At 39.6% G+C, this 18866-nt stretch overlaps 1 pseudogene; it reads right to left on the bottom strand.

The window, feature by feature from the left end:
* On the bottom strand, nucleotides 1–17953 carry LOC142606463 (ankyrin repeat-containing protein BDA1-like; annotated as a pseudogene).
* Nucleotides 17954–18866: the final 913 nt, after the last annotated feature.

Below are 18866 nucleotides of genomic sequence, written 5' to 3'. Positions count from 1 at the left end.
CTATTCTTTGAGTGAAATGATAAAAGCGGCTCTTAACCTAATTACTTTGTAGATAATAAATGGTAAAAAACCAACAATATAAGCGGACCAGTCAGGAGCCTGGATTATGATCATCAATGAACTAAAATAGCAGAAATAGAGGTATAAAGAGACTATTGATAAAATCCAACCAACGATTTCACTTGGCGGAACGAGGACAACCATTACTACGATTGAGGTAAAAAATATAAGAGAATTAACAGTCATGAATATCGCAAAAAGGGCTGTTTCCTTAGCAATGGCTGACCCTGCTCTATGTGGTGCTGTGATATTGGAATTGTTAATGACATATTTTATGTAATTGGCTAATCCTTTGACAAAACGCACTTTACTTGTAATTGGGTAGATCTATGATGTGTTTAATACTTCAAAGAACAAGAGTTCAAGTTTAGTATTGAAGCCATGCAAATCTATCCAAGAAACAAGTGAAGAAGTGCGGATTCATTAAAGCTCGACAGCTTCTCAACAGATAGCTATCTATCGAGGTCTCGAGAGCTAGCTCGACAGTTGTATCTATCGAGCTTTACGAAATTCAGATTTTCAGATCTGATTTTCGGCTCATGCTGACATGTATGTATAAGGTTTCTTTTCTCCCAACCCTAGACATTCATAAGGCTTATTTTAAAGGCCGTCATATAAGAGAATACAAGGAGAACACATGAAAAAGGTGACCGAAGCCTTATTCTCTCTAAAAGAAGTTATTGCGTCCTTGCGCAATAGGGTTTTGTAACCAAGAGCTTCTTGATCTTCATTGTTGATGACGTGAAGAACTATGCAGCCAACATTCTTCTTCCTCAAGTTGGTGAGTGAGTCACGTACTGGGATCCGTGCATCAAAGGGTGACATTCATATATTGAAGAGTTCAAAGGTTCTGAAGCGGTAGAAGGTTTCTACTGTAAGTTCATCTACGGGGATTGTAGAGTTTAGGGACAAAGGTTTGTACTAGATCTGAAACTTCTCTTTACTATAGTGAATTGCTTTTCGGGAAGGTTTCTCCCCAGGTTTTTTACTGTGAAACTAGTTTGTTTCTTGGGTCATCATATCTTGTCTTATTTATTTTTCTGCTGCATGATTTTGACATGATATTGATGTTTTTTTGTTTTAACAAGTTTTATTCTTAATAAATCTAATTAACAACTTGGGTTTAAAACTTGTTAATTCTATCAACTGGGGTCTAAATTTCCCAACAGGAATTGTACTCTTTAAAAAATACCCGTGCAAGACTAGGAGAGCTGAGTGCAGCTGTAGTGGTATGGGTTTGAGCAGATCATCTTGCTAAAGTCCACTAGGAGGGGTGATTGTCACTTGAAAGGTCATTGTTACAAGTAGTGCAGCAACCACTAGCAACGCATTGCGCTTTTCGTCTAATATTCGCTTCTTCACTTGATTACTAATAAATATTTTTTTTTCTCTCACAACTTCTAGGCAGCCTTAGGTAATGTTCATGAGAAGAAGTAACTGTAGGAAAAGATGAAGCTGTTAAAGCTCCAGAACAGTCTAGTGTAAACCTCATCTCGCTGTTGTCTACTCTTTGTCTTCATTGTCCTTCCAAGATGTCCAACGCTGTTTTACCCTCTAAGTTCTTCTCGTTTGTGTTCACAAATCTCCCACCCCAATCTAGTAAGTGAGACACAGCCTGCATGCATAATGCAGTGATACAATACTGTCACAAATCTCATCATCTATATATGTAAAATATTACTCATGAACAGTCTCAACCGCCATCCCTTTTCTTTGAGATGATCAAGGACATTGACGTATGAAGTATGAACCATAGAATAGATCTTGTTTAAGTAAGGTCACCCGTCTTCCCTTTTCTTATTCCAAATTCATAAGACCTCTCTCTTAAATCATGTTTTATTACTTCTAATTTGCAAGGCCAATGAATCTTTAACGCTCCATTTGTTACGATGTAAAATATTTGTAGGAAAATATTTTCTTATTTTATGGTGTTTGTTTTGCAGTAAAATATTCAATCAAAAGTAAAATATTTTCAGTCAACCAAATCAACCAAAGCAAATTTATGTAAAATATTTTACACTTAAAATTTTGGTAAAAAATTTTACATTTGCTCACTAATTCTAGTCCCGATAACTCTCACACTATCTCTCCTTGTCATGGTATCTCTCCTACTCAGTTTTCTCTCACAAGTCACAACCCAACCCATTCCTTCTCTCACCCACCAATCCATCTCTCCCAAAACCTACCAGCGCCACCCACAAATTGGCGCCACCCACCAGCTTCGCCACCCACCTACGGTGCCACCCACAATTTCACACCTCCTCCTTCCTCTCATCTCTCTCACAAAATCCATCGAAATCTAGATGCTGAGCGGCGGCTTGGGTTTTTGGTAGCTGCTTTGATCTTGCTGGTGACTGTTTTGATCTTGCCGCCGCTAGATTTACTGGGTTGTTGGATTTTTAGATTAGATTCTTTGTTCGTGGGTGTTTTTGGGTGTTTTTGCCTTTCTAATATGGATTTTTGGGTTGTTTTTGTTTGTTTTTTGGGTGGTTGGTGGTTTTTTTTTGGTAGTTGGTGGCGGTTTTTTGAATCCTTGGTGGTGGCTGGTGGTGGTTTTGATGGCTGTCTTTTGAATGGTTGGTGGTGATTTTGGTGGCTCTTGGGTGTTTGGGTAGGTGGATGATGGTGGCTGATTGGATGAGATTACAGTGGGTGTGTTTTTTCAATGGTTGGTGGTGGTTGAGTATGCTGTGGCTAGTGGTGACCGATTTATATTTGCAATTTTTAGTTCAGAACACTAACCAAACACTTGCAAATGTTTTATAGTAAAATATTTTACAAGTTAAATATTTACATGTAAAATATTTTACATTTGAAAATATTTTACGTTGAAACAAACGGAGCGTAAAAGATAAGATAACTTTTTTATATGTTCCTAGAGACGAAATTATACACAGAGCAAGGGAGCTAGCTAAGGAGGCCATGATCCTCTAATTTTTTTTTAAAAAAATTAAATACTATATTTAGATTTAAAAGATTTAAAATTTTGGGAAAAAAAAAATCTTGGCCTCCAAAATATTCAAAAAATAAAATGGTCATCCAGCTAATTCTTATGGTAGATGATCCCTGTAAAAAAATTATGTAACAAATCTAAATATGTTATCAGGGTAGAGAGGGAAAATTCCCGACCTATCACAATCTGACACATCATACTACCAAGTCCACAAAATACGGCCAATTACAAAGTGCCACGTACTACTGCTAGGTTTTTCTATCACTATTCAGAAACCAACAGAAATTTGCCAAGTGTCAATGAAATAGGGGCATAAAACGCATCAGCATGTGTAAGCAATGACATAAGTAGCCCTGCACGTGTAAGCGATGACACAAGCAATCCAGCATGTGTAAGCGATGATATAAGCGGACTAATCAGGTTGTGACATGTGTCACCAATCAGGCTCTGCCACATGTCCCTCACCCACCCCCAAACTCCAATAAATAGAAGCCTTCCTAAGGCATTTAAAGGGACACCAAGCCATCTAGAGCATAAGTAGCATCAAAGAAGATTCAGAAGCACTCAGAAGTACAGAAGCTCTGCTGGAATCAAGCCCTGAAGCCTCCAGGAACTCCAAGAACTTCAACCTCGAATACGAAGAACATTCGAAGCAGAATCATCCAAACTACCTGCCTAGATCTTAAACTTTGCTGAAATCAAGCCCTAAAGCCTTCAGAAACGTCAAGAAACTACACATTGGTGAAGCTCTACGGATTCAAGCCTCCAAAGCCCCGAAGAACTTCCGTCATAAACCTTCGAATACAAAGAACATTCAAAGAGAAATCATCCAAATCATCTTCCTAGATCTCAAAGTTCACTAGAATCAAGCTCGAAAGCCTCCAGAAACCTCAACAAACCACAAATCAACAAAGCTCTATGGATTCAAGCCTCTAAAGCATCAAAGAACTTCCACCACAAACCTTCAAAAAAGAAGAACGCACGAAGAACACGAAGAACACGAAGAACGCGAAGAACAAAGAATTCCTAACAAGCTCATAGCTAGAGATTCATTGTATTTCTATTTCAAAGATCTTTGATCCATTCCTCAGCCAAATTGAATGATATTTTGTGTTCGAATCAAAATCACATCACCACAATTCCAATCAACAAATCTTTCAAGGAGATCGAGTCAAATGATCACTCTTTTGTAATCACAGAGAATTGTATCACATATTCATCAATACAAATTCGCATTTGTGAAACTATTTTACTTTTTTGATTTATTTCAAACTAAGAAATTTAGTCGTCCACAATCAATATCAAAATTGTATCATTTTTTTAATATTTAAATTTCTGTGCTTGGCCCTTTTTTTTTTTTTTTTTTGTAATGACTATGTTTGATGCTTTACAGTTTGATATTATCATTATTGTAAGGACACAAATTGCACCAGAACCCAATAATACGGAGGGAACTGGCCCAAGGAGCCCAAAACAATAAAATTTATAGAGAGTGGGCTTCCAATATAGGTTTATGGATGTTGGATAACGTAAATGTTAGGCTAGATTGCTACACTCATACACCATGACCATTGACTAACAGAAAATCTCCTCAAACAAATGCCGAGGACAATTTTTTACTACTATTCAGTGTTTACTGCAATGTAAAATGGTTTCTCGTCTTCCCCTCTTTCTGTCCTTCATCCGCCTTTTATATCATCCTCATCCTTCTTCCCTTCCTCCACGTGTGGATTAGAGTCCTCATTTAGATACTTGTCCCATCACCCTTTCCCTTGAAGTCTTTGGTGGTAACTAGAAGACTAAAGTATGACGTTCAGGCATCACTTCCTCATTAATGCGGCCAGAGAAGTAGTTGCAGAGTCTTCAATGTAGTGGTAGCAGCTTTATCCCAGATATTTCGCATCCTCCCTTCTTATCTTCTATCCTCACTATCTTCATCTTTACGCTTTGGATTTTCAATAGTAACACCCTTGAATTGCCAGATCACCCTTTTCCATCTCGGCTACAGGTAGCCGAGAATGTTCCCATCCTCAGTTATAGATAGCCGAGAGCATTTCCATCCTCGGACATCATACTTTGGAATGTTTTATCCAACTATGACTTTTTCCTCTTCCCACATTGTCTCATAGACGGGCATTCCTTATCCTCGGACCAATTAACACTTTCAGGTTGGGCTTTCAGCTTTACAAGTACCCTTGGGCCGGCCCAACATTGATTTCGGGCCCATTGGCCCTACAATAGCCCCTCGGGATTCTTATTTCTACTTTCTTGGGAGGAATGAGGATCTCGACACATGTCCCCCGTAACCCCTATTTACCATGCGCTTCTGTTGCTAGGATGGCGCCTTCTGAACTTCTCATGGCATGCTTCTGGCGTTTTGGTATACGGGGCAATTCCTAATTAAATTTTGACGGCTTCTTGTTCCCCACGCTCGACCACACGATGCCCATCCAACGGTTGAGGCTTGCATAGGGACACAGGCGGGAAGTTTCCCTCTGTTATAACCACCAATGATATAAATACTATCAATTCAAAATCCCTTAACCATTATAAAGTTTGCACAACAAATTTACCCATCCTTGCACTCCACACGCGTCCTCACATTACCCAAGAGTTAGGCCGAGGTGACGTTATCACTCTAAAGTAAGTTCTCTCAAATTCCTTTTTTCATTATCTTTCTTTTTCTCTTCTGTTCCTGTGCATTTCTTTATCCTCGGCTATCTTTGCTTTCTTAACCTTCCCACCACCTCCATACCCAATTCTTAGAAAAAATGGGTAGATTTGCATCTTTAGTGGATAGTGATGAGAAAATAGAGCAATTTAAGGTTACCTATAGAATCCCACGAGGCATGTCTGTCAAATACTGCAAGGAAGGAGAGTGGCACGCAAAGAGAGAAACCGGGGAGGTTGTGATCCCCATGATAGCCTTCATAGAAGGAGGAATGAGAATCCCCATGGGGACAGTTACTAGGGATTATCTGAGAGCGGTGAGATTATCACCTACACAGAAACTTGCTCGAAATGATACTATGTAGTATTAGATTTTTTTTTTGTTTATTATAACCTTGTTCTTCTTTACAACAATTTTGCAGACCCACACGCAACTGCTCATCACGCTCACCTTGTTAATTTCGCACGCTTAGACAAGATTCTGAAGGCCGAAGTGTTTGTGCACTCAGATAATCAACTTCGCGCAGCACACTTAATCCTCGGCTACAATCTGATTTCCACAGCTTTTCAGGTGCCGAAGTGCGTAATCAAGGCCAAATATCCTCGGCTACCTTGGATTAGCGTTGCGGTCGAAGGTTTTCTCTTGCCCGAGGGCACTCCCATTCCACAAGACATTCAATCACTACAACTTATACTAGAAGGTGTTCTTCTCACCTCTCTTCCGACACAACCTGCAGTGGGTGAAGGATCTTCCTCGCGACCTATCATAAAGGAAGAAGAAGAAGAAATCGTTGAGGTTTCAAACTCTGAAGACGAGTTTGAAGCCTTTAACTGACCCCCTTCTCCTAAAGACCAAGTTTCCACCTCAGCACACCCTCCGACATCCCACAAGACTTCACCCATCAACCTGATAATATGGGCATTCAACGCAAGCCAAAAGAAAGTCTTAAAGACATCTTGGAGGCTCAAGTAGGTACTCAGGAACTCCCTAAGGTGCCCCAAATGAAATCCAAAGATAAGGGTGCCGAGAAAGGCCATCAAACCAAACTCCCTCCTCCTCCGCCAATCTAATCCCAACGCACTGACCAAGTTGATCATAAAAGAAAAAGGGATCAACCGAAAGGGAAAGAGGTAATTGATGGAGGAAAAGACTCTTTTCCCAAGGACATAGAGCCCGAGAAAGGAGGGAAATAAGCTCGTACAACGCAGACAAGATCAGACAAACGGATCGAGTTGCACACTATTGTACAAGCCCCAATTTGGGCTCCTCAAATGACTATGGATGACCACGCAGTTACTGCTGATGCCTCCATTAGGAATTCCGATGAAGGAATAGCTGCGTGTATAGCAGACGCGGTGGAACAAGCATTACTGCTGCCCGAGGACATGGATGAGCTAAGAAGGATTAGAGATCAAAATGTCTTTCTGACATTGAAGAAAGAGCTTGCTATGGTAAGGATCTAAGCTAAATATGATCTTTTTCCTTTGTTTCAAAACTTTCAAATATGCATGATTATTTTGCTGTTTTCACAACTTTGCATGCAAGCTGTTCAATCTGCTCATAGGGCCGAGGAAATAGCTGCCAGCACGTACAAATCCCTTAAATCAGAAGAATTAAGGCTCGAAAATACCCAAAGAATCCTTGAACTGAAGGAAAAGAAATTGCAAAAAGTCACGGCTAATTTGTGTAAAGCAGAAAGTGAAAAAGCTGGCTTGGAGGCTTCCTTAAAAACATTGTAAAGCAGACCGAGGATCAAAGACTGCAACTTAGGCAGGCGGATGAAAACTTTGTGGCAGCAAAGAAACTGATTGAAGATCTGAAGAAAGATTTGAAAGAATCCGAGAGGGCGAAGGAGGAGGCCCTCAAAAGCAAAGAAGAGGCTATTATCAAAGCCAAAGAGGAGGCTGAGAAAGCAATAGATCAGGCCGAGCAGGATGGCTATGAAGTAGGAGTAGCTGAAACCACTGAGAACTTTAAAGCTGAAGTGCCAGAGGTATGTAGGGATTACTGCATTGAAGTGTGGAGGGAGGCACTATCCCGAGCTGGGGTTGATGATTCCTCTCCCCTTTGGAAGGCAGAAAATGCTTACATACCCCCGGCCATCCGGGTCACTGCCTCCACTCAAACCAAGGCCGACATTGGTCCTTCCACTATCGAGGCCGTTAAGGATCTTGCTTCCACTGAACCTCAAGTCTCACAGGAAGCTGAGTCAACACAAGGGGTAACACAGGAAAGTACACAGCTTCCCACTGATCCTAAGGAACCCTCCCCAGACAAAAAGACCAGTGAAAAAATGGAGATTGTCCTCGCAACTTTGTCCATAACTATAGAGGAAGACCCAAAGGACAAAGGGAAAGCTGATGACTCCTTGGCCCAAATTGTTCCTCCAAAGGATCCCAAAGGCCAGTTGAAAATCAAAGTGAAGCCATGATCACTCCTCCTCCTTTTAGTTTCCTCTTTCTTTCTGTTTGATGTATTGACTTGTGAATGTACTTACAAATACTTTCCATTAATGAAGAGAACGAGTTCTTTATATCACAGTTTTGAATTGTACTTGCTACAAATATGTCATTCTACTTATTATTTCTGCAATATAATAGAACAACATTTTACCTTTCTCATGCTAACTAATAATCTTAAAGAAGCAAACCAGCATAGAAAATATAGTGAATAAGGTCATTATACTTGCAAATGCTTTAAGTAATGCTCATGAATTGCTGTCCACTTCTTACTACGGTGGGAATCGTCAAACTTGATAGACAAAGTGCCAACTTTTGTTCACACTCATATGAAAAAGAAGAAACAACTTGAAGCTTAACAGCATAATAATGTATAACTATATATGGTTAGAGATCATTGAATACTCAACGAAACGTCACAGTATGTGACCTGAGGACTCAGGCACAACCACACTTTAGCTTGACAATAAGAAAAGGGAATTAAAGTGTGATATTTTTTTAAAAGTAGATGATCCGAGGATCAAATGTAACAATAATATCAATTTCTACAAGGTATGTGGTCCAAGGAACCAAGCATGACCAAGTTTCTGTTTGATACTTAATAAAATAATGAACTGCAAGGTTAATTTCTCCAAAGTAGATGATCCGAGGATCAGGCGTAACTAAGGTTCTGTTTAACATTTATAAAGATATCAATTTTCACAAGATATGTGGTCCGAGGAGCCAAACATGACCAAGTTTCTGTTTGATACTTAGTAAGAATGAATTGAAATGTTAATTTTTCCAAAGTAGATGATCCGAGGACCAGACGTAACTAAGGTCCTGTTTAACATTTATAAAGATATCAATTTCCACAATGTATGTGGTCCGAGGAGCCAAACATGACCAAGTTTCTGTTTGATACTTAGTAAGAATGAATTTAAATGTTAATTTTCCCAAAGTAGATGATCTGAGGACCAGACGTAACTAATGTTCTGTTTAACATTTATAAAGATATCAATTTCCACAAGGTATGTAGTCCGAGGAGCCAAACATGACCAAGTTTCTGTTTGATACTTAGTAAGAATGAATTGAAATGTTAATTTTTCCAAAGTAGATGATCCGAGGACCAGACGTAACTAAGGTTCTGTTTAACATTTTTAAAGATATCAATTTCCACAAGGTATGTAGTCCGAGGAGCCAAACATGACCAAGTTTATGTTTGATACTTAGTAAGAATGGACATAATAATCAGTATAATGCAAGAATAATAGAACAGAACAAAAGTGGTAGAAGTGCCTTTCATTAATAATAGTACCTTCGCAGGTTACTTACATTCCAGAGATGTCGTACAAGTTTTTCATCCAAATCTATAAGATAATATGCCCCTATACCAGCTACTGAAGTGATACGATAAAGCCCTTCCCAGTTAGGCCCCAATTTTCCCCATGCTGGGTTTTTGGCAGTACCTAAAACTTTCTTTAACACTAAATCTCCACGGGCAAATGGCCTCAACTTCACGCGAGAATCGTATCCCTGTTTGAGTTTTTGTTGATAATAAGCCAACTGGACCATAGTAGTCTCTCGTCGCTCTTCAACTAGGTCTAGGCTCCTTTCTAGTAAACTATCATTGTTGCTGGGGGTAAAAGTGCTCGGTCTCATCGTCGGAAACCCAGTTTCCAAAGGGATCACAGCCTCTGCCCCATAAGTCATAGAGAATGGTGTCTCTCTAGTGGATCTTTGAGGCGTAGTTCGATACGTCCACAGAATGTGCGGCAACTCTTCTATCCACCTACCCTTGGCATCATCTAGCCTTTTCTTGAGTCCACTAACTATAACTTTGTTGACTGCTTCAGCTTGCCCATTTCCCAGGGGATAAGCTGGTGTAGAGTACCTGTTAGTGATGCCCAGATCACAACACTACCTTCTAAAAGCTTTACTGTCAAATTGCAAACCATTATCTGAGATGAGAGTGTGAGGAATTCCAAACCGAGTGACGATACTTTTCCAAACAAACTTCTTCGCATCAACATCTCTAATATTAGATAACAGCTCTGCTTCCACCCACTTAGTGAAATAATTTGTTCCGACAAGCAGCCACCTCCTATTCCTTCATGCCTTTGGGAAGGGTCCCATAATGTCCAAGCCCCACTGTGCAAAAGGCCAAGGACTTGTCAGAGGATTAAGAATACCTCCTAGTTGATGTATGTTGGGAGCGAACCTCTGACATTGGTCACACTTCCTTGCATAATCCTGAGCTTCTCACTACATATTAGGCCACCAATACCCCTGCGTAAGGGCTCTGTGCGCTAAAGATCGTCCTCTTGTGTGACTTCCACAAATCCCTTCGTGCAACTCTTCCAAAAGCAATTCCGTTGCATCAGGATGTATACACAATAAGTATGGCCCTGAAAAAGAACGTTTGTATAGTTTCTGATCCTCGGACAGCCAAAACCGAGGTGCTTTCCTGCGCACTTTATCTGCCTTAGCTTTCTCTTCTAGTAATATGTCATCCTTAAGAAAGGACACTACAGGGTCCATCTAGCTAGACCCCACTTTGACTTGATGAACTTGGATGTGATTACCACCGCTTCTAGTTGGCCTACACAAATCTTCAATGAGAATAACCCGAGGCAAACCTTGCGCCGAGGATGTGGCGGGGGTGGCTAAAGAATCCGCATGGGTGTTTCCACTTTTGGGTACATGTGACAAAGTAAAAGACTTTAATTTGGATTGTAAGTACTTGGCTTGGGTTAGATATTCCTGCATTCTCGGATTTCTAGCTTCCAATTTTCCTTCCACCTGACCTACAACTAATTGTGAATCCGAGAACATTTGAACCGCCTTTCCACCCATTTTCTGAACCATATCCATTCCTACCATTAAAGCTTCATACTCAGCTTCATTATTCGTAGCCGAGAACCCTTGTCTTAAGGATTTTTCCAGTGTAAGTCCCTTAGGGGTTACCACTACTAGCCCCACGCCTGATCCTCTTTGATTTGCTGCCCCATCAACATAAAATTTCCACACTAAAGGTTCCTTGCATGTGATTACGCTAACTGATTTATCATCCATGCCAAATCTCTTAGCATTATCTTCTACTGAAGGCTCAGCAAATTCTGCAACCAGATTAGCGAGCACTTGACCCTTTACAGAGGTGCGATGTATATACTTGACGTCAAAAGTCCCTAAGATGGTACCCCATTTAGCGATCCTACTTGTGTAATCTGCACTCTGAAGTACAGATTTAAGAGGAAGTTGAGTTAGGACCACCACCGTGTGAGATTGAAAATAATGGGGGAGTTTACGCGTAGCATGCATCACGGCTAGGATTGCTTTCTCCAATGGCAGATAACGCACCTCGGCCTCATGCAAAGATTTGCTCATGTAATAAATTGGTTTCTGTACATTACTATCAACCCGTATCAGAACCAAGCTAACAACATGGTTAGCTACAACAATATATGCAAACAGAACCTCATCCACTTCTGGCCGAGACATAATGGGTGGGCGCGAAAGATACTTCTTAAGCTGCTGAAAAGCAAAAGCACATTCCTCGGTCCATTTGAATCCTTTCCATTTATTCAATAATTGGAAGAAAGGTCTGCACTTGTTTGCGGATCGTGAAATGAAACGATTGAGGGCAGCAGTCATCCCTGTCAGTCTTTGCACTTCTTTTGGATTCCGAGGTGGTTGTAAGCTATTGATTGCTTTGACCTGGGCAGGATTGACTTCGATTCCTCTATGAGTTACCATATAACCCAAGAACTTACCAGATCCCACTCCAAAAGAACACTTAGAAGCATTAAGACATAACTTGTGCTTTCTTAACATTTGAAAAGTATCATCCAAGTCTGATATATGCGCAGAAACTATTTTACTCTTTACCACCATGTCATCCACGTATACTTCAATTGTTTTTCCCAATTAGGGTTCAAACATCCTGGTCATCATCCTCTGATAGGTAGCCCCTGCATTCTTCAGACCAAAAGGCATCACCTTATAATGATAATTTCCTGTAGGAGTGACAAAGGCTGTTTTCTCCTGATCCTCCAACGCCAGTGGTATTTGGTGATAACCTTGAAAAGCGTTCAAAAAGCTCATCCGAGGGTACCCAACAGTAGCATCTACCAGTTGATCTATGCGAGGCATTGGGAATGAATCTTTAGGGCAAGCCTTATTCACTACCACAGTATGTGCAGGCCATTCTGGATAAAACACTTCTTTAATAGCACCGGCCCTCTTGAGTTTAAGTACCTCTTCCTTAACAGCCTCAGCATGCTCCCTAGATGAGCGCCGAGGTGGTTGCCTTCTCAGCACCACAGTCGGATTGGCATTCAAAGAATGGCAAATGAAATTTGGATCAACGCCCGGGGCTTCATAAGCATTCCATGCGAATACATCCACGTTCTTTTTCAAAAACCTAACCAGCTCCTCCTTCTCCTGAGGTGGCAGTTGAATTCCCACCTGAAAGAATTTTTTAACATCAGTGTCAATAATGACCTTCTCCAATTCCTCACATGCGGGCTCCTCGACCTCGGCCACCTTTGGCCTGGCCGATGACATTAATTGCTATGAACTTTCCCCCGCCGAGGTTGACGACTCTTGCTCAGTCTGGTGTATGACTGCAGTTGTTATACATTGCCTAGCCGCAAATTGGCTTCCAACAATTTCTTCGATTTATTCCCCAAATGGAAACTTCACCTTGACATGTAGGGTTGAGGAGACAGCACCTAGGGCATGCAACCAAGGCCTTGCCACAATAGCCATGTAGGGAGAATAAACGTCTACTACAATGAAATCTACATCTACAACCATTGGCCCTGACTGCACAGGTAATCGAATCTGCTCTTTCAGAATGATAGCTTTCCCTTCAAAGCTTATTAATGGCGAATCGTAAGCTGTAAGGTCTTCAAGCCTTAAGTTGAGCCCCTTAAATAAGTCAGGATACATAATGTCAGCCTCACTTCCTTGGTCAACCATTACTCTTTTCACATCGTTGCCCCCTATCCTCAACGTAATTACTAATGCATCATCATGCGGTTGGATAGTTCCCACTTTGTCTTCTTCAGAGAAACCTAAAATAGGTGGAGGATTTCCCTTAACCCTCTTCGGCTCGAAGTTAATCTCCTCGGCAAGGATTTGTGATACTGACATCACCTTAGTAGGGCAAGAACCAGTCCTAACTGGAGCGGCGAAAATAACATTGATTGTACCCAGATGAGGCCTTAAAGTATTACTGCCTTGACTTACCGAGCCAGCCTGATTTCCCTACCCATTGGGCTGATTCATAAACTGCTTCAACTTTCCCTCTCTGACCAACTGATCCAAATAACTCCACAGGGTCCTACAATTTTCAGTGGTATGACATTTTTCTTGATGATAGTAATAATGGAGGTTCTGATTACGTTTCATAGGGTCTCCTGCCATCTTATTGGGCCACCTAAAGTATGGTTCATGACGAATTTTTCTCTAACACCTGCTGCACAGGTTCACGAAACACAGTATTCACCACCTGAGAAGGAGCTGAACCAGATTGCCCGGCAAAGTCTCTTCAAGGCCATTTGTTGTTGTACCTGTCCGACCTGAAATCTCTCCTTTCTTGAGAGATAACCTTTGCCTTCCCTTTACTTTGCTGTTGATCTTCTTCAACCCGTTTGTATTCATCAATATGATCCATGAGCCGATGTACACTCTTTATAGGTTTCTTGGTGAGGGATTTCCTTAAGTCGTGCTCAGTTGGAAGGCCGACTTTGAAAGTGTTGATCACCACCTCGTCAAAATCACCATCAATCTCATTAAACATCTCCCAATACCTATCTGAATATGTTTTCAGTGTCTCCCCCTCCCTCATGGCCATGGACAATAGTGAATCTAGAGGCCGATGAACTCTACTACAAGTAACAAAACGAGACCCAAATTCCATGGTGAGTTCCATGTAAGAATCAATAGACTCTGCCCTTAAGCCATTAAACCACCTCATTGCAACAGGCCCCAAACTGGAGGGAAAAACCTTGCACATTAAAGTCTCATTTTTAGAATGGACCGCCATTCGCTGATTGAAATGGGTCACATGCTCGACGGGGTCTGTTCAGCCATTATAGATGGTGAAATTTGGTTGGGTGAAATGCCGAGGTAGTTTTCCTTTCTCTATCCTTCGTGTGAAAGGTGACTTGGAAAGTTGGTGCAACGCTTTCCCATAGCATCATTTTCCAAGCCCCTGGAAGAAGATTTCTTTCCCCTTCGATCATGAAGGTCTCCCGTCTCATACGAGTAAGTTTCACTAGGAGGAGTTCTTGATCTGGGCCTATAATTGCTACCTTGGGAGTCATCAGAAGAAGGATCAGAATAAAAAGGGTGTTCATTTCCGTCTTGCACGACGCAGCTTCCTTTTCAAACAATCAGTTTCCTTCTGCATGGCCTTAGCATCGTCTTTAGGGAGGGTTCTGCTTCCACTTCGTGACTGACTCCTAATAGTGTGCCCTGTATGCACGCTGCCCTCTTGATCTCTTTCCTGCTCTAGATGTTGAAAATGGTCTTCATGCTGGGACCCCAAAGACTCTGCATGGTGTGGCCCTGAACCTGCCATCACGCTACCTCTCCTAAAACACAAGATTCCCACAGAGGCGCCAATTGTAAGGACACAAATTGCACCAGGACCCAATAGTACGGAGGGAACTGGCCCAAGGAGCTCAAAACAATAAAATTTATAGAGAGTGGGCTTCCAATATAGGTTTATGGATGTTGGATAACGTAAATGTTAGGCTAGATTGCTACACTCATACACCATGACCATTGACTAATAGAAAATCTCCTCAAACAAATGCCGAGAACAATTTTTTTACTACTATTCAGTGTTTACTGCAATGTAAAATGGTTTCTTGTCCCCCCCTCTTTCTGTCCTCCATCTGCCTTTTATATCATCCTCATCCTTCTTCCCTTCCTCCACGTGTGGATCAAAGTCCTCATTTAGATACTTGTCCCATCATCCTTTCCCTTGAAGTCTTTGGCGGTAACTGGAAGACTAAAGTATGACGTTCAGGCATCACTTCCTCATTAATGCGGCCAGAGAAGTAGTTGCAGAGCCTTCAATGCGGTGGTAGCAGCTTTATCCCAGATATTTCGCATCCTCCCTTCTTATCTTTTACCTTCACCATCTTCATCTTTACGCTCTGGATTTTTAGTAGTAACACCCTTGAATTGCCAGATCACCCTTTTCCATCTCGACTACAGGTAGCCGAGAATGTTCCCATCCTTGGCTACAGATAGCCGAGACCATTTCCCTCCTCGGACATCATACTTTGGAATGTTTTATCCAACCATGACTTCTTCCTCTTCCCACATTGTCTCATAGATGGGCATTCCTTATCCTCGGACCAATTAACACTTTTGAGTTGGGCTTTTAGCTTTACAAGTACCCTTGGGCCGACCCAACATAGATTTCGGGCCCATTGGCCCTATAATTATGTTTCTGTACAATTCATTTAGGAGTTCTTCTTTTCTCTCTTTTTTTATTTATTTTATTTTTAAAACTTTGTAACACTAATTAGTTTGGGAGTTCTTCTTTTCTCTCTCATTTTATTTTTAAAACTTTGTAACACTAAATAGTATTTTAGTTAAAATAATTTATAAAATATAATAAGATAATAAATATAATTTTTATTTGATTTGTGAATGATGGAAAAACCATCTACAATATTGAAGTATTGCAACCATAAATGTCATCAAGATAGGTTTCATAATAAAATGAAAGATGGTTATTTTTTCTAGACTCTTTGATCTTGTACATTAAGATGGAAATTACTATGTGTTGGATATTTTTACAAAAATATCATATTTTTATTTTAATACTCATTTATGTGAATTGAGGAAATCAATTATCCCTTAAGGACGGATATGTTGATTGCTAAAATTTGAAATTCAAATATAATCCAAAATTTGGATAGCTATTGTCAATAGTTTTTAATTAGGAAATTTCTAGAAATTAATGTGATATTAATGGAAAGTCAAAACAGCTAGCAATATTTGTAATATATATTCTGAAGCTTTTTAAAAGGATTTGTAATAAAGTTCAGCCACGTTATGGCCTATTGATTTGTTTTCAATAGCTTTATGACCCATTTAATTGATATAAGACGTTTTGATTCTTTGGCTAGGGGCAAGTTACATGACTGGATATTATATATATATTGAGGAAGAAATAAAAGTTTAAAAAACACATCTTTTTGGTTTACCAAGCTACAACTTTCAAAACAATTTTATTATTGTTCTAATCACTCACCATCTGCTGTTTCTTACTATTCACAAAAATATTTTATTTTTTACTCTATTTTCTAGAAAAAGAAAGTGCTATAGAGAGCTTTTATCCTACAAGCAGTGTAGGCTCACTAAGATAACCAGCAAAGGTGGTTGGACTGTTGTATCTTGGGGACAATGTGCAGAAATCATTTGTCTAACTGCATCGGATAGACCGTAGACGACACGATTTGTCTCAAGATAGCAACTTGGTCCACACCTCATCTCGACCACCTCTTTTGGTAATATCATTTTGTGTAAATTCCAAGAAAAAGTCAAGTAATATCTCATTTATTTCCAACACTATGCATTTTAGTGTAATAGAATATTGAGGTTTTGTTTTGTTATATTTTTTTTTTCTTTGATGGTTGGGAGAAGGGGAATTTCAACCTAGAATGTCTTAGTTAAAAACACCATGAGATGCCAACCAACAATTGAATTACAAGACTCTTGGCAAAAAATTGAGTTGAAGTGTATTGAGAAACTTTTATTTTGTATCTTATTATTCATATTATTTATTTAAGTGCCGCTCTCTTTTTGAGTTATTCTAGCTTCTTCATGATTTCATGCCGCGGTGAACAAACAAAAGAAAAAAAAAAGAGGGCCGTCTCCGCGGAAGGAGAAGGACTTGCAACGGCAGAGACTATTGACCCTATTCTTGTTCCTAGACATTTGTTACGAGTCTTCGTTTGATTAGATGTTGGAAGATTAAAATAGCGTTTTTAATACTCAAAACTCTGTTTTACAACCACAACTCACAGTTTTTATTTTTATTTTTACAAATGCTCATTTTAAACTCAATAAAACACAATTTTCCAGCAACTTATATGTACAAACGCAACCTAAGTAGATGCTTTTTGGTTCTTTTATTTTATTTTATTTTTAGAAGTAGATGTTAATTTGGAATTAAAAATTATAACTAAGGAAAAGAGAGAGAGCTTGCCCGGGTTTGATTTTTGGATACTGCAATGTGCAATATAGTGTTGCCTTCCACATCCTTCTGCTTTAGGATTTCCCTCCAATAAGGCCACTCCCTTAGGAGCCATCCCACCAAGAATTTAAAAGCCTCCAAATTGTTGTATTTGAGGGCAATATGAAGAGCAGTCTCATTTCGTGTTGTCATATCTGTAATAGAATCAGGACAGATTGATAAATAAATTTCTAATAAAGCAAGGTGATCTTTTGTTGTTGTTGCATAATGCAAAGGAGTCATACACTCCCTTCCTTTGACACGAATAGGTCCGCATTGTGTTGTAGAAGCTGACGCACCATCTCTGTATGCCCATTCAGTAGAGCAAGGTAAATGGGGGTATACCCATCTAGATTTCGCTTGCTGACAAAAGAGGGCTTTAATATCATCATCTCAAGGGAAAATGGGAAATGCCCAGCAGATGCAGATTTGTGTAAAGGAGTATCAACAAATGGACGCTTATCAATGTGCTTCAAAAGTTTTACATCCTCTCGAATTATGATGAAAAAGGCATCAATATTTCCTTGTAGAGCAACCTGATTCAACCTCTCAATTCTCTCATCCATTCTCAAGAAGGCTAACATATTAAGGTAGGCTTTTCTTTTGTATGAACTTGATGATGCGTTGCTTAAATAAATACTAGTGCTACTGTGTGGAACAATTTGACAAAGCTGATAGTACTCTTCAACACTCAATTCCCCACTTGAGTTTCACAATGACAGGCTTCCCGGACAAATTATTCAAAGAATGGTTTTGGGTTAACTAGTATTGTCATAGTTGTCAATATCGTACAATATGCGATATGTATCGTATCGTGTATAAAAAGTTTCGTATCATGGATTTCAATCATCTAATAAATGAATGTTTGAAAGATGTTTTGGTGATTGGTGATACATCAATTTGTAACTTTCATATAGTTATAGTTGTAGACTTGTAATATCCCTAACATTACTCATGTATTTGAAATTTTATCCTTGTCTACATTAAAAATTTGATGTCGTGGTTTGATAATTATAAAGAGTGGAGATCATAAGTTAAAACTATTTAAAAAAAAAAACAACTATTCCCATCACCTCATCAAATTTTACATGACTTTGTCTCTAATCCCGATCAGGGAATGAGAACTATTTGTTCTACATTAGTTTCGAAGTTGTTAGATGTTCATTATAATTATATGACAAGGGATTGGTCTGGTGCCTTCCATTGAATTAAAAAATTAATAAAAAGTTTTACGTGGTTCACACGTTAGGTATTGGCACAAAAGCAGGAAAAGTAATTAAAGAAGTTTTAAGATGGTCAAAAGTTGGAATGGTTGTTCTCACGTCAGGTATAGACACAAAAGCTGAAAAGAATTAGATAGTTTTAGGTGATTCTCAAGTTAGGTATAGGCACAAAAGTTGGAATGGAAATCTAATTAAAGTTTGGAACAAAACTAACTTAGAGGTATCACTTCAAGTTCGATGTTTATTTAAGAAGTTT

This window comes from Castanea sativa, chromosome 8 (genome assembly GCF_040712315.1).
Source record: "Castanea sativa cultivar Marrone di Chiusa Pesio chromosome 8, ASM4071231v1".
In the NCBI taxonomy this organism is placed as follows: Eukaryota; Viridiplantae; Streptophyta; class Magnoliopsida; order Fagales; family Fagaceae; genus Castanea; species Castanea sativa.
The sequence above is the reverse complement of the archived record's forward strand: the minus strand, read 5'-3'. Positions and strand labels throughout refer to the sequence as shown.